The 17,289-nt window shown below is 41.6% G+C and overlaps 1 protein-coding gene across 4 annotated transcripts in view; it reads right to left on the bottom strand.

The window, feature by feature from the left end:
• The window catches only part of RAPGEF5 (Rap guanine nucleotide exchange factor 5), a 382,012-nt gene that overhangs the window by 79,461 nt on the left and 285,262 nt on the right, over positions 1–17,289 (bottom strand). The gene's annotated exons all lie outside the window — the stretch shown is intronic.

Genomic DNA, 17,289 nt, shown 5'->3' with positions numbered 1-17,289 from the left:
ATTTTGAGAGGCTTTTATTTAGCTTTAGCTGCTCTTTGCTTTGGAGGTATTGCAGGTATGATATATCCCAGGATGCACTGGTAAACCAACAAATGAACCGGGAAGACGTCAGCAGTCACTTCCAGTTCATGTGTATATATTCTGGAAGTGTCTGGTGCAGACGTCACATCTGGTGTGCAGCGAGGAGCAGCAGGAAGGTGAGCAGGGTCCGGACCAGAGCAGGAGCAACTTGCAGATGGCACACATGGTTTACAACATGGAAACTCTATAGCGGAAGGTGAGCGGGGCCCGGAGAGAGAGAACTGAACAACAGAGAATCAGCAGAGCTAGGGAACTGGAGCAAGAGAAACCAACAATGTCACACGTTGTGCAAAGCATTTGAGAAATATAGTGGAAAGTGAGCGGGGACCAGAGAGAGCGGAGAATCAACAAACCAGAGGATCAGCAGAGGTGGGGTTACTACTTAGCTGGGGAACAGCAAAGCTAGGGGTTACTACTCAGCTGAGGTTCTGCTAAATCGGGGTACTGCTAAGCAGGGGGTTCTACTGGGCTCATTTAAAACAAATTGATCAACACACACACTGGGCACTTGCCAAGCTTCATAAAAGCATCACTGAAGCATAATCAAAGCCCCACCGAAGCATCAGCGAAGCATCAAGAAAGAAAATTAAAGTGATGGGTGCTTTAATGTGTCCAAGCAAGTGTAAATGTGCCCTACACATGTCCACAAATATCAGAGAGTCATCAAACCTCAGTGTGGCACCACAGCAGGAAAGGTAGATGCTGCCAGCACTGATTATCACAGTGATCAGGTACAGCCCGACTGTTCCCCTAAATGTGTCTGACCAGCTGTTGTGTGTGTGTGTGTAACAAACACATGATAATCTCTCCATTTTGCTGATCCAATGTCATATTACATCTGTGGGTAGCCTTAGCCTAGTTATAGACATGGGATAATAGTTGAGAGATATAAGAAACAAAGAGGTATGTTTCTATAGCCATACACTAGGTTTAGTGGAACATCTGTGTTTTTAAACCAAGCAGACACCACTAGTGCCAGTCTTATCTTTGGAAACAATAGGACAAATCTATTTCATGCAATTGATTTCCCTATTAGATTGATCAGCTGGAGGTGCTTGCAGTGATTGTACTAGAATGACAGTTACTTCCCAATCCAATTCTTATTAGATGGGGAGGACAATCACCTAAGATCTGGGGGTGGCCTAGAAAAGAGAAACCCGAAGTATAATTTAAACCGAGGATGACATTCACAAGCATATAAACTAATTCTGCAAAAGGAAGAACATTTTAGCATATGTACCGTACTTGTAATAATTTTGTAACGTGTATGTATTGATGGGTAGGATGTGCAAGCAACTCCAAAATACCTGTGGGCCTGGGTATATTTGCCAGTACCCACAGTAGTCTGATTTTGTCCTAGAGTGCACTGTAAGTCTAGATAAAGGACCACAATCTTCATTTACCAACTGGTATTTAAAAAAAAAATAATTACAAAGGTCTCATACACATGAGCAGAAAACAATGCAGCTTTTAGGAGGCATTTTTCCTTTTCCCATGCACTGTACTCAGCTTTATTTTAGCCATTGTGTCAATATACATTGTGGTGCTTAGATTTGTATTTGACCAGTGGTCAGAGAGGCTATTACTTACATAATTTACACATATATGTGTATAAATGTACACAAACGTGTAGAAATGCATTCTAGAATAAATAATTTCATCCAGTAGAATAATTTTATGCGCATACGCATCTAAACACCATACGCCTGTAAAGTCACATAAGCACACATAGTTAGGCACAACAATTTACACTTTTTACACTGGATTTTTCTGTCAGCTCCTGGCAGCAATATCTAGCATACATATTTTATATTTTAATACACCCATGTGCATGGGGCCTAACTCTTGTTTGTATCCCATAAAATGCATGACTATCATGTGCAACATGGAAGGTAAAGAACACTGCATAATTTATTGGAACCTTAATAAAAACCTTAATAAAAATAGCTACAGGAGGCGTTTTTATGCTAAAACACATCTTTAACAACAACACAAGTTTCTTAGGTATGACAGAATGCATACCGTGGCTAGAGACAGGTTCTCTTTATATAGAAACATTAAGAGCACTCTCAGCCTATTGATCCATTTATGGCTGCTTGCAGTTTCTGAGGTCTCAAGAAAGAATTAATCTACTTTAATAAATTACAAGATTTAGGTAATAAAGTCAAGAATGTTTGGTTATATTATGGAGCAGCTGAAAAGGAAAAAGCGGCAAACATGCTTATAAAATAAACTGAACCGCCATGTATTACTTCCCAGTACAGTCACTTACTGCAGCACTATGTCAACACCTATACTGCAAGAGCTTATATTATTCAGCAGTTCTCTGACAGGAACAACAAATCTTCACTTGAACAATGCAAAGCTTATATTGAGGGATTGAACAAAACAATATTAAATTAACAGTTAGCAGTAAACGGAAGAGATAGAGGTAATTCATCATATAACTTTTGGTATTCTTTCTACTATCATAGATTACACAGATATCATCTACCAAACTGATGCAGCCCAACCACTCTAATATGCCTGTTTAAAGAAAACCAATTTGCTAATGCAGCGGTCGCCAACCAGTGGTTCATTGACTACTGAAGGTCCACGAGAAAATTTTGGGGGTCCCCAGGGGTTCTGCCGCATATCAGCATTGTGGTGTATATATACCACCTATTGTTGTTTCCAGTGTTGTTCTCAATGCACGCTGACAGTCAATACTGTCAGAGTGCATTGATACCCAATGCCTTCTCTGTAGTTCCGGCTGCTGTGAACTCAGAGGGAGGTGGAGCTGTCACTGTTTTTACATGATGGGCATTGATACTGCTGAAATTTCCTGAAGAACGAGATCCAACAGGACTGCATATCCGAAACTGCGAGATTGGGACCTCTTACATGCTGTTTTTGATCCCCTGTAATAAGGGATTGTGGGAGGCCAATTTATAAGTTTGGTGGAGGAGATATCACTCTGCAATGTGGCACGGATACATGGGTGTTTGACATACTACCTGCTATCTAATGGACTTTCTGCTGTTAATATTTTGGACTATTAACTCATTCATAGTCAAAGTTCATATCTAGCTAATGTCTTTTTGATTTAAGTGTTTTTCGTTTGTTTGTTTTCACTTGTAAATCACCATCACTGGTGTGGGATTCTGAGGTTGCTGCATGCTGCACACTAGTGGCCAATATAGGTCGCTTTTGACATAGCAGCCAGCTTTATATTTATATCACCATAGATCACCCACTTGCATATGCTTGTGTCCGGCAAGAAGGGTGGTTGAGGTAGCGCGATTTATATTTTTCCTATGTTTGTTTCTTGTAGTTATTGTTTACATGATAATCGCAGCACTTAGAGGGATTAGACTGTGACTACGTTGCAGTTCTCTTTCCCCTTTTCACATTTTTTGGTATTTTTTAGCGCAGTTTCTTTCCATTTTTCCAGCAGTGTGATGCAGTTTGGGGAGCAAGAGAATTGTGTGTATAAGGCATGTAAAAGTGGCTTGTGGGATTCAAAACTGCGAGTTTAGTGGTCTGTGAGGTCCTAAATGTGGCCTACCACTGTGCTAACTAAATGTTCCCCACTTTGAACAGACATTCTTAAGGACCCCTTTAGATCTCTGCAGTTTGTTGTGATGCATGAAAAATTATAAAAGATGGGTGTGGCGCCAACTGCAATACCATGCACTCTCATATGAAGAATATATAAGGTTTTCAATCCCTTTAAAAAATCACTTGAACCAGTGGAGCAGTCCCTGTAGGCCCCTCGTGAAATACGAGTAAGCAAAGACATGAGCTAAATAAAAAACAATGTTACATAAGGATAGGCAAACTTCACTTCTGCAAGTCTGCCATTATCATTTACCCCCGCACACACCTACTAATTACCAGCGATTATTCTACGTGCTGCTCACATATTAAGCCTTGTGATAACAAATAATTATAGGCAGTAGTCTGCAAAGGGAGCTTTTTATAAACATCTACCATCCATTATGTAACTGAGCAGAAAAGTGATGTAGAGGATTATTCTACAGACAGTTTTTATACAACTTATGACTCACTTTCCACTAGCTGGTGTGGCAAGGGACGCAGGCTGCTCTGTATCCTTACAAAAGAATCCAATTACAAAATGAATTTGTACTATGGTTGTTATGTAATTGTATCCATTCTGTTGTTCACCTAAAGCTACCTTAACTACCAGCCCATCGCACAAGGCGTTTCCACAATCACTTCCTCATTATGGCAATTTGATTTCCTTTGACTCTCTGCTTCTGTTTTACAGGGCAACACTTGAACTTACACATTATGATCTCTGCATTGTTCAAAGATGCAGCCATGGTTTTATGCGCAGACGAGGAGGGATGCAGAATTGTACGGGTCACTGCATCAACATTCTCTAAATCTCAGCTGTTTGAACAGAAGAAGCTGAATAATCATTGCTTTCTGCATACGCAGCCCAGTGGGTTTCCACAGGCAATGAAATCCTTGAGCCTGATCATTATGAGCCGTTTAAAGTACTTAGGGAGCGCACAGAGCTATGAAGAACAATTGTATCTTCAAGATCATGTTAATTGTGCCCAATCAAACACTTCCATGTTGATACAGTAAGGTGAGAAGCAGGGGTGATAGATTGGTTCAACAGCACATAACGTGAAGGTTCGAGCATAACCAGCTCTGAAGATACACTGGACACAGATGAAAAATTTGCAATTGATCAGGTATGTACTTCAGGAGTTCCAGGCCAGTGATTCAGAGACAGCCAGGCAGCTAGCATCTTCAGAGGGCGATCATCACTATACAGATATATTTTTCTCTGTATAGGTTTTGTTTAGCAAATTAAATAAATCCAAAGCTTCACACTATGTTAGATTGATCTAAAAATGATCCAGAATGCTTAAAGGCATTGTACACTTTAAATGTTTTTGTTTTAACTAGGTATTAGTTTAGTTATATTCTCCGTTTGAAGTGTAATGGCTGATCATGTACCCTATATTCATGTATCAATTCATGTAGCTTGTCCCTATTCACTAAAAGGACAAGCAATTTCCCGTTCTAGGTCATGCAGCATTTATTAAATGCCATTTCATCTATGTTGCATCACAAATGTGTCAGGGCTAATGTAATCAAAGACAACTATAATACCATTAAGGTTAACAAACCATTAGGAGGAAATGAATTTTCACTCCACCATCTCACCATAATTTTTGGTGTGGAAAAATGCACCCAACAATAAGCAAACATTAATAAATGCCCAATGAAAGAACCCTTTGAAAAGAAGGTACCGTATATACTCGAGGATAAGCCGAGTTTTTCAGTCCATTTTTTAGGCTTTAAAACGACCCCCTCGGCTTATACTCAAGTCAGCAGTAACACAGCATGTGTCTCCTGCTGTGTAATTCATATGCAGCCATACCTTTTATTAGTAAAACAGCGTGTGTCTGCCGCTGTGTAATCCAGTCTGTTCGGCCGTCCATTGTAAGACAACCCCGCCTCCTCCTCGTCTGTGATAGGCGGAACGCTGATACAGTTTCCCAGCATCGTATCAGTGTTCCTCTATCACGGACGAACGAGGAGGAGGCTGGGCTTTCTTACAATGGACGGCCGAAGAGACTGGATTATACAGCGGCAGACACACGCTGTTTTACTAATGAAAGGTACAACTGCATATGGGCACAGTGAAAGACTGCAAATGGGCACAGTGAGATACTGCAAATGGGCACAGTGAGATACTGCAAATGGGCACAGTGAGAGACTGCAAATGGGCACAGTGAGAGACTGCAAATGGGCACAGAGAGAGACTGCAACTGGGCACAATTAGACTGAAAATGAGCACAGTGAGGCTGCAGATGGGTATTGTTTAACCAGTAGCTGCTGCATTTTCCCACCCTAGGCTTATACTCAAGTTAATATGTTTTCCCACTTTTTTTGTGGTAAAAATAGGTGCATCGGCTTATATTCGGGTTGGCTTATACTCGAGTATATACGGTACTCTTTAAAGATCCATTTAGTGTTACTTTTGGCAAAACTTTATGAATTAAAAAAAAAAGTATAAAACAGCAATAGTAGTAATTGCATATAAACCTCCACCATACACTATAAAATTACTAGGTTGTCAATAGTAAAAAATTAAGTCCAGACAAGTATGGCATATACCCATATAATGTGATGAAAACCAATCTCTTTCAGCATGGTGATCTCTCTGTTAATTGCCTTACTGCTTGTGACTATGGCACATCGAACTCAACTTTCACCTGCAAAACACTAGACCAGGGATTGTGGAATATTTAGCTTATTCAAGTGTCAGTTCTTAGACCACAGACAGAGGACATTTATTAACCCGTGCAGTTTCATGCAGAAACTTCTAACACTAGAATGTAAAGATTTGCTCTTATGGGATTTTCTGTACAAGGCAACAAATGACACCATGAAACTACATGATAAATGCCCATCTTATGCAGGAGAAAAATACAAGGTGCAGGTAGGAAGGTTTATAATGTCCTTAACACTGTTTTACTCAAACCAGTATTTTATTAAACATGTGTAATGTAAGTAGCGAATTGTCCAAGAAACCGTGTTACAGAATATGCCATGGTTTGAAACCATGTTACAGAATAGGCCATGGTTTGAAACCATGTTACAGAATAGGCCATGGTTTGAAACCATGTTACAGAATAGGCCATGGTTTGAAACCATGCTACAGAATAGGCCATGGTTTCAAACCATGTTACAGAATAGGCCATGGTTTGAGCCTGCAGAAACTGGTAGCTGCATCTCTGTGACTGTGTAAAGAATTAATTATTTTTTTGTTAGAAAAAGAGTGCTCTGGCAGCTAGGGAACGGAAATCATTTGACAATTAAATGATAGTGGGTAGGGATTTGTACCAAAGGAGGCAGATTCATTCTCAGATTCAATAAATGTTATTACCAGACATATTAGTAAGTAAGCTATAGATATTTCAACAATCTGCAACAAGATTTTTCTTAGTTTATTATAAAGAATATTACAGCACTGCAGTACTGTGGAAGGAAACATTATAGAAAGATATATCCTTACACAGCTTGTTTTATTAAGAGGATTGCAGGATTGGGTAAATAACATCAATTTAAAAGTGAATATGGGAAGTCTGTTATTAAAGCTGTATTATACTGAAGGTTATGCACTGTAGCAAGTGATGGTCCCTTCGGTTACATCTTTTCGTTTACAGTAACATATGCATTAACTATAATCTCTCTAAATGACAACTTTTCTCTAATGGAAACATGCTTAGCTGCCAGTCATGATCCGTAATTCTTCAGCAAGGTCATGGGTGACTTTCATGAAGCCAATTAAACGTTTTTATCATCAGTGCAGCAATCTCATGGGAAGATGCATTTAAAGCGGCATCTAATATGCAGACGAAGTATAATTATTTAAATAGGGGATGCTCTCTGTAGGGGTATCCATAATTAAAGGCAAATGGAACACAGAAAATGCATAATAACTTTCCCTAAATCCATAAGGATAAACTGACAATTTTATGGTCTTCTAAATATCTGAATATTTCCACTATTTAGCATCACGGAATGGGAAGACACACAAACGGTCTCCTCCACCTATTTTCTGTTTATTTTATATTGTGAGGCATATTTTTCAACAGAAACTTCCAAATATGTGTAGTGAAAGTCAAAGCTATACAGATTAGACACCATCACAGACCCAAGTATGTCTACTGGCTGTTTCAGATCCACAGTCACCAAGCTCATCATCAGAAAAGCATTTTTTACAAAACATTTCATTTCCTTCAGTCAGAATTGTCTATTCCATATCAGTATATCTTTCATTTTATAGTTATTTGGAGAAAGCAGTGAGGCCCATTAACACAAGCTAACTCAGGAGTTAGGTGCATGGGCTAACCCAGAAATGACAGGCCACATTTTCTTTTTGCTTCAGTTGTTAAATCACTGTTGATCTCTGTGATGTTCTCTGGCAATATTGTTTTTTTATTTAATATGTCCATTATGTTTAACTCTGCACTCAACACAAAAAAAAAAAAAAAAAAACAGAAGCTGGCTTTCCAGGGTCATCATGCAAACCATCCTGATATGCACATTACCACTTTCCTAAACAATTGACTGAGCAAGTTAGTAATTTATGCTGAGAGGAATCCATTACGCTCTTTGTGCAAAAAATATAGAAGACTTACGGAAATCTGTTTCCATATACATCATGCACCGATCAGCCATAATATTATAACTGCCCACCATTACCTGTCAAGGCATGGACACCACTAGACCTCTGAAGGAATGCTGTGGTATCTGGCACCAAGCTGTCAGTAGCAGATCTTTTAGGTCCGGTAAGTTGCAAGGTTGGTGCCTCCGTGGATCAGACTTGATTTCCCAGCAAATCCCACAGATGCTTAATTGGATTGATATCCAGAGAATTTAGAGGCCAAATCAATATTTCAAACTCGTCTGTGTTCCTCAAACCATTCCCAAATTCATCAGACCAGACCACCTTCTTCCATTGTACCAAGGTCCAGTTCAGATGCTCACATGCCAACGGTAGGCGCTTTGGGCTGTGGATACGCGTCAGCATGGGCCCCCTGACTGGTCTGTGGCTACCCAGCCCAAAACACAAGAATAATGGAAAATAATGGTGGCCACACAAAATATTGACACTTTGGGCCCAATTTGGACATTTTCACTTTGGGGTGTACTCACTTTTGTTGCCAGCAGTTTAGACATTCATGTCTGTGTGTTGAGTTATTTTGAGGGGACAGCAAATTTACACTGTTATACAAGCTATACACCCACTACATTGTAGCAAAGTGTAATTACTTCAGTGTTGTCACATGAAAAGGTATAATAAAATATTTACAAAAATGGGAGGTGTGTACTCACATTTGTGAGATACTGTATGTCTTTGAAATAGGTTTTGTATGTCCATGTATTTTTCTTTTTTCTATGTACAATAAAATATGTGATTTTTCTACTTTTATAAAGTTTTATTGGTCCAATCTGCCTTCAAAGTCCGACTTAGTGGGTTTTCCCTCTTTTTAGTTCAATAGAACATCTATACATATCAGAGACCTTCCTGTTTGGGAAGTCTGCAAAAACCAAAACAGTTTTCAGTAAACATTTCTTTAAACATGGGTTGTGCTTTAACCATTAATTAATCATAACTGTTTCCGTAAGTAATTAAAAGAATTATCAGTTGATTAGATGACAAAACAAGGAGTATTCCACATCTCCACCTACTAGAACCACCTTCGACGTGTCACCTATACCACACCTGCCATAAAGTCCTCAGCCACATGTATAAAGTAATACCTGTATCACAAATGAATGTGACACATCAAATTTGCAAGAGATAATAGCATATTGTAAGAGGAGTCGGTACAGTTTAATCAAGTGTACACACTGGTTACAGGTGAAGTTTGCCTTATGCAGATGTTCAGATCCTCAGAGGTTCATCCAGGTGCCTAGAAAGAGAGAATGTGGATGTAAACTGCTAGAAAAAGGTCAACTCACATGACCCACCCTAAACAGGGTTACACTTACATTTTCTGGAGAAAATTCTGCTCCAAGTTAATATCACTTTTAGGTTCAATCAAAGTTTTCATTGGCTGATCCTCCCCATCAGCACAGGTCTTGTGATTAATGTCTAATATTTTGGTTTTGTGAACAGCACTGGAAGGAATATCAAGCAGCAGCCACACGGTACAGGCATATCCCACGTTTAAGTACACAGGGAGGTTTATTTATTTACTAACGCTGGAAAGTCCAAAATCAGGCTCACTTCTGCATAGAAACCAATGAGCTTCCAGGTTTTATTACGAGGCTTAATTGAACAAGCTGGAGTTAGAAGCGCATTGGTTTCTATGTAGAAGTGATCCTGATTTTGCACTTTCCAGCTTTAGAAAATAAACCCCATTGTGTACTTAAAAGTGGGGTATGCCTGTAAGTATTTCAGATTGTTACTATTTATTTCATCATCCTTAGCAAGATATATCTTTATTTTGAAACTTCAATATATTCTTTTTTAAAAAAATTATATTTGATAGGCATCCTTTTAGGTCTCATGTGGATGCTTTTAAAACTTTCTTAGAAGCCTTTCCTCTTGGCAGCAGCTTTTGGCAAAAAGCAAAACAAAAAAACAACCGACACTTGTAAAAGTGTGTAATGCATACCGTGTTTCCCCGAAAATAAGACCAACCCCAAAAATAAGCCCTAGCATCATTTTCCAGGAGGGCTGCAATATAAGCCCTACCCCGAAAATAAGCCCTACCCCGAAAATAAGCCCTAGTTTAAAATGCTTGTAAAATCCTATACTCCACTCTATTACAGTAGTATATAATGTACAATGTGTGTGTTTCTGTAATATAAATGCGGGGAAGAGAAATCCAGCGGGTCACAGAAGCGCAGAGCGGCGCTATAACGAAGGTATTTGGCACAATTATATTACAGAAACATTATATATTACTGTTATAGAGTGGATTATAGGATTTTACAAGCATTTTAACTCACACTGGGGATTCCTGACAGGCAGGGAGAGGGGGAGAGAAGACATCACATTATATGGTAAGACCTACCCTGAAAATAAGCCCTACTGTGTCTCTTGTTGCCAAAATAATTATAAGACCCGGGCTTATTTTCGGGGAAACACAGGGGCAGATTCACATAGAATTAGATCGGCGCAGCGTATCAGAGATACGCTACGCCGCTGTAACTTACTTTTTGCTGGTTCGAATCCTGGAAGAATTTGCGCCGTAAGTTACGGCGACGTAGTGTATTTCTGGCGGCGGAATTCAAATCGTCGATAAGGGGGCGTGATTCATTTAAATGAAGCACGTCCCTGCGCCAAATGAACTGTGCATGCTCCGTTTCTAAATTTCCCGCCGTGCATTGCGCGAAATGACAGCGCAAGGACGTAATTTTTTAAACTTAGACGTGACTTACGTCCATCCCGATTCACGGACGATCCCGGACGACTTACGCAAAAAAAATAAAAAATCTAAATTTAGACGCGGGAACGACGGCCATACTTAACATGGCAAATCTAACTATACGCCGCAAAAAAGCAGCTTTAACTATACGCCGGAAAAAGCCGACTAGAGACGACGTAAGAGATCGTGGATCGTCGGAAATAGCTAATTTGCATACCCGATGCGGAAAACGACGTGAACGTCACCCAGCGGACGCCAAAGTATTGCATCTTAGATCCGAAAGGCGTACGAGGACGTATACCTGTCGGATCTAACCCAGATGCCGTCGTATCTTGGTTTGAGGATTGGTTTGAGGTGCGACTTGCAGCGTGCGAATTCTGGAGCATGTACTGAAATGGGGCCGGGATGAGAGGGGCACGTTTGGGGTGGGACTGCGTCTGAGGGTGTGCGTGGGTTGGGCGAGTGGCGGAAATGTCCCATGGCAGAGACCTGAACCGGTGCGGCACGCGGGCTCCGGAGCATGTGCCGAAACAGAGCCAGGTCGAGTTTGGGCCTGTTGGGGTGAGCAGATGTGTGGCAGCTAGGTGAGTGGCCAAAATGTCTCATGTCAGGGGCGAGAATCGGTGCGCTGCAATGCGACTGTGGTTGCATCAGACGCGTGAGGTGTTACCCCATGGCGGGACGTGGAGTGGGGCACTGCTCATGCGATGGGCGAGGGCTGGGTACTGGGCTATGTGCTGAAATGGGGCCAGCCCTGGGGGTGCATTAGTGGTGACACGGCTGTACGGGTGCCATGGTGCTGCGTTGGGTGTCTGAGATGGGGCTGAGTGCTTGTGACACCAGGGGGACACCTGTTGGTGTGCTGGGCTGTGTGTGAGGAGAAACGATGCTGGTGCGTGCTGAGTGAGGGGGGCACGTGACTGCTGGGCGAGGGAAGGCTGGCGGGGGGGGTACTCCGGCACATGCGCTGGGTGGATGTGCCACGGGCGCGTCCATGATGTGAGCGGCTACTGCGGCTAGAGGCGACCCGGCGTGGGTGGTGCCTAGCCTGACTGAGTCACTGGGTTTCCTGGGGCGGGCACGTTTGTGAGGCGGTATCGTGGGGCAATGTGTCACTTACCTGGAAGTCAGCCGGATGCAATGCTGCGAGCAAGGGGGACGAAATGCCTGGGTGTTCGTAAGCTGGTGGAGTCGCTTCGTGACATCAGACGTGCACCGGGAAGTACGTCCTGGGCACGGGGAACTGACGGAGCCGCAGCGGGGCGTGGTAGCTATATAGGCTGCCGGGCTCCGCCCATAAATCCAGGCCGCTGCTCGGCCTTCCTACATATACACACACACATACAGTGTATATTCATATATTCCATGGACTGATCCTTTCAGGGAAATTCAGAAAATATATCATGCCTACTTGCATATAACATCTGACTATTTAAAATAACATATTTTGCAGAGTTTTTAAACCTCTCATTATTAAAGCGTACTTAAATAATTCTATAAATAAATTGACTTCAAGGACACCATGCTAACATGCAAAAAAGTGTCATTATAATTCCTCCCTTCCTGCAATCAAGTTGCATTTGTAATGTCAACATCAATTATATCTGACTATTTTCAGCAACAAGATAATGTCTGCTAGCCTCACCCATCAACTTTCAACACCATCCTGCTCAAATTTGGTTTTGTAGAACATACTAGGATGTGCTGACAAGGCAATACACATGAACTAGCCACACAAGTTGTGATCCAGAATGCAGACATCACATTGCACTTGAATTCTTATTTTTGCTGAGATACAAACTGATGTGAAATGTGTATATATATATATATATATATATATATATATATATATATATATTTACATTTTATATATTCTTTATTTATGAATTTCCAGTCATACAGGAATAATTCAATCCAATAGACTTCACAATAAAACACGGCATGGTCAGTGAGCATTAAGCATAAACTATTTAAGATTTATAATTAGATCCCACACAGGGAAGTGTTGCACTGGTTAAAGCGGAGTTCCACCCAAAAGTGGAACTTACGCTTAATCCACTCCTCGCCCCCTTACATGCCACATTTGGCATGTAATTTTTTTTGGGGGGGGGGAGTGGGGGCTTCAGGAGGAGTGGGACTTTCTGTCCCACTTCCTCCTTCCGCCGAGGGGCTGCTAAGGCGATACGTCATATAGCCTTTTGGCAGCCCCTTCCTGTAGGCGATGGCCTGGGACACGTGACAGGTCCCAGGCGATCGCCTGTCCAATCGGATGGCGCAGCGCCGCTCGCGCAGTGGGTGCCTGGCCGTGTAGCCGAAAGCTGTTATGGCCGGGTGCCCACACTTAGGTGTCCGTTTATGAAGCAGTGAAGAGCGGTGATCCCAGGGATCACCAGTGATCACAGCCCATAAACAGTTTATGAAACAGTGATAATCGGGGGGAGAAGTGTTTGAACTTGTTCTCCCGCCCATTATCTCTTCACACAGAGGAGTCTCATAGACTGACACAGAAACGGCCAGTTTATGAAGCTGTGATCTGAGCTCTTCACTGGTGATCTGTGTCAGAATTCACACTCCCCGATTCACCATCTCAGAGCTGGTGAAGCGGGGAGTGAAGAGGAAATCCCGGGGGTTCTGAGGAGAAAGGAGGAAGATTTTTAACTTCCTTCTACCTCGTTCAGACCCCCCAACACTGTAACCATGTCCCCCTGTAATTTTTATGTGTATACATATATATACATAAATATATATAATATGTACATATATATATAATGTGTGTGTATATACATGTATATACAATGTGTGTGTGTGTATACATATATATATTATGCAGGGAGACTCGTTATTTTAATTACATTAACCACGTGTCTTTCAGTGAAATGAGCGGTGATAATTTATCACTGCTCAATAAACTGACATCTCCGTATTTCTGTGAATTTCTGGTCCGAAGCGTTGGAAGATCACTTCACTCCTCCAAGGGTGAAGTGATCTTCTCCGCTTCATAAACCGGCACATTAGAATGAAGACGCCGGCCGGAGAGGGGGGGAGAGGAGCAGAGCCCCGGCCGGCGCGTCGCTGGAACGTGGAGCAGGTGAGTGTATGTTTATTAAAAGCCAGCAGCTACACTTTTTGTAGCTGCTGACTTTTAATAAACATTAAAAATTACTGGAACACCCCTTTAATATCAGTAGAACAGGATTATAGATAAAGGAAACATCAGGTCAGAAACAATACAATCTGGTATGTGTGAAACGTATCTTAAAGTTATTGTATAGGCTCTTTTAAAAAAACAAAAAAAACATGTTATACTTACTGCCTTTGTGCATTAGATTTTGCACAGAGCAGCCCAGATCTTTACCTATAAGGCTTACCTATAGGTACAATAAATATCTCCTAAACATGCACCGTTTAGGAGTTATTTACTTGTGAAGCCGCTGTGATGTTACCAGGGCATGCGTCCTGAATAAAAGGCATACTGTGCCATTCCTTCAGAGCCCTGTGCCATGAACAGCGACTCCCGCGTGCATAATGCTCCTTCATTTAAAGGACCAGAGCCCGCGAACCCCCGAAGGAAGACCGGGTGAAGATGGAACCCCTGTCAGCAGTGACAGCGCGCCGCTGGAGGGCTTCGTTTTAAGGTAGGTTTTGCATAATGTGCTAGTATGCGGTGCATACTAACACATTATAATGTTGCTTTGCAGGAGGGAAATGTTTTTATTTTTATTTTACTACCACTTTAGAAACGAAGTGCAAGGATGATATACAAAGTGGAGTAAGCCAAGGGAACTACTTATTTAAAGAGGAGTTCCACCCTAAAAATGGACCTCCGCTTAACCCACTCCTCGCCCCCTTACATGCCACATTTGGCATGTAATTTTTTTGGGGGGGGAGTGGGGGCTTCAGGAGAAGGGGACTTCCTGTCCCACTTCCTCCTTCCGCCGAGGGGCTGGAAAGGCGATTCGCTTAATCGCCTTTTCACAGCCCCTCCCTGTAGGCGAGCGCCTGTCCAATCAGACGGCGCCGCGCGCATGCGCACCGCCGTTCGCGCATGCGGAGTGGGTGCCCGGCCGTGAAGCCGAAAGCTGTCACTGCTAGGTGCCCACAGTAAGAATGAAGACGCCGGCCGGCGAGGGGGGGCGAGGAGCGGAGACCCGGCCGGCGTGTCGCTGGAGCAGGTAAGTGTCAGTTTATTAAAAGCCAGCAGCTACACTTTTTGTAGCTGCTGACTTTTAATAAACTCAAAAAATGGCTGGAAAACCCCCTTTAAAGTGCATCTAAATCCATAACCAAAAATTTAATTTACTGCTTGCCAGTCTTGGACAAGCAGGCTGTATTCTTTTTTTAGGCATTTTTTGCCCTTAATTTAAAAAATACACTTCCTGTCCCTACATTCACTTACTCACTCTATCTATAAATACATGGAAGGAGCCATGGTTACTGCACAGGCTGAAGTTAAAACATGTCTGCATTTCTTCATCTCCATTACATGGGGCATATGGAGATAAGTAGTATATAGAAGATAAGACTGCCAGTCCAGATCACAGAAAGCGAAAAGGACACCGCATTTCTGGCAATATTTTGTAACTATGGAAAATGTTCTTAAGCTGAAAAAAAAAAAAAGAAAGAAAGAAAACAAATGCAGCCACCGCATCGGAGGACCTGTATTGAAGAAAGTATATTACATTTACGTTCTTGGGTTTAGTTATATTATAAAGAGAATATGTCACCAAAAAAGGTAAAATGAACATGGCTCAAGTCTGTCATGCATATATTGGCACTGTTTAATAATATGCAATGTGTGTTTGAATGTTTTGATAATTATTTACAATGTTAATGTCATGGATAGTGTTCTTTCCAGGGCAGATTATTCCAAATTTGTTTTTGCCCAGGTTCACACTGGGCTGCGGCGTCGCACCAATTAGGACCGTGCCATTGCCAACAATTGCCGCCGATTTGAGATGCGATTTGACATCTCAAATTGTACCAGTGTGAACCAGGCCTTATGCTGCGTACACACAATCGTTTTTCGGCATGAAAAAAAAAAACTTTTTTAAAAATGATCGTGTGTGGGCTTCACATCGTTTTTCGGCTTGTGAAAAACGAGAAAAAAAAAAATTCGAACAATGCTGCATTTTTTCACATCGTTTTTTAAAATGTCGTTTTTCGTGTTGTTAAAAATGATCGTGTGTGGGCAAAAACGACGTTTTAAACCCGCACATGCCCAGAAGCAAGTTATGAGACAGGAGCGTTTGTTCAGGTAAAACTACCATTCATAATGGAGTAAGCACATTCATCACGCTGTAACAGACAAAAAGCGCGGATGGTCTTTTACTAACAAGGAATCAGCTAAAAGCAGCCCAAAGGCGAATAGAACTTCCCCTTTAGAGTGCCGTCGTACGTGGTGTACGTCACCGCGCTTTGTTCATCATTTTTCAAAAACGATGGTGTGTGGGCAACATCATTTTTAATGATGAAGTTGGAAAAACTTTGTTTTTTGGACATGCTGAAAAACTTTTTTTTCATGCAGAAAAAACGATTGTGTGTACGCGGCATTAGAGTCAGACTTTGAGATTTCATTCACATCAACGCTTATAAATTAACAAAGGCTTATGTTGATATTTTTTAGCCGCTGCTCATTCTTTAACCACATACTTGACCAAGCTACAGGTGAATGAATTAGGGACAGGGGCCTAGTGTCTGGCAGTGATGACTGAATCTCAAGTGAACCTGAACTTACTTTTGGTACAAAAATGAGTTCACACACATATGTATCTCAGCTGTATATATATAGCGGTTTCCCTTTAGTTCTATGTGTTAATATGGGATGTATAATGTGCAATCAGTAAAAAAAGTTCTGATCATCGGTTGAGGTCAGTCTCTTTTATATGCCAAACACATGAAACATTTATAAGCAAGGAGAAACCATGTTGTCTGTTGCATTCAGGCACAATGTGTTGAGAGTTCTAACTCCACGCAGTTCCTATGTAGCAAAGAGACTGCTCTCTGCTAATGTGTTGAGAGTTTCAACTCCATAGAGTTCCCATGTAGGCGAGAGACTGCTCTCTGCTAATGTGTTGGAAATTTACAGCGGAATGCTAGCTAAAACTTTTTCTTGTTTGCTTCGAGGGTAGGGAACGCTGTGAAACTTCATCAAGCAGTCATTCCTGCCCTGGGGAGATTCCTCTTACTTTTTATCCCTGACTCCTGTGGTCACTGGAAGAGCAAACAAAGGCAAACCTGCTAATCAACCACCAAGACAGAAATTTAAAATATGGACAAGAGGTGTTACACAAAGAGT

The sequence above is a fragment of the Rana temporaria genome, chromosome 5, assembly GCF_905171775.1.
Source record: "Rana temporaria chromosome 5, aRanTem1.1, whole genome shotgun sequence".
Lineage (NCBI taxonomy): Eukaryota > Metazoa > Chordata > Amphibia > Anura > Ranidae > Rana > Rana temporaria.
The sequence above is the reverse complement of the archived record's forward strand: the minus strand, read 5'-3'. Positions and strand labels throughout refer to the sequence as shown.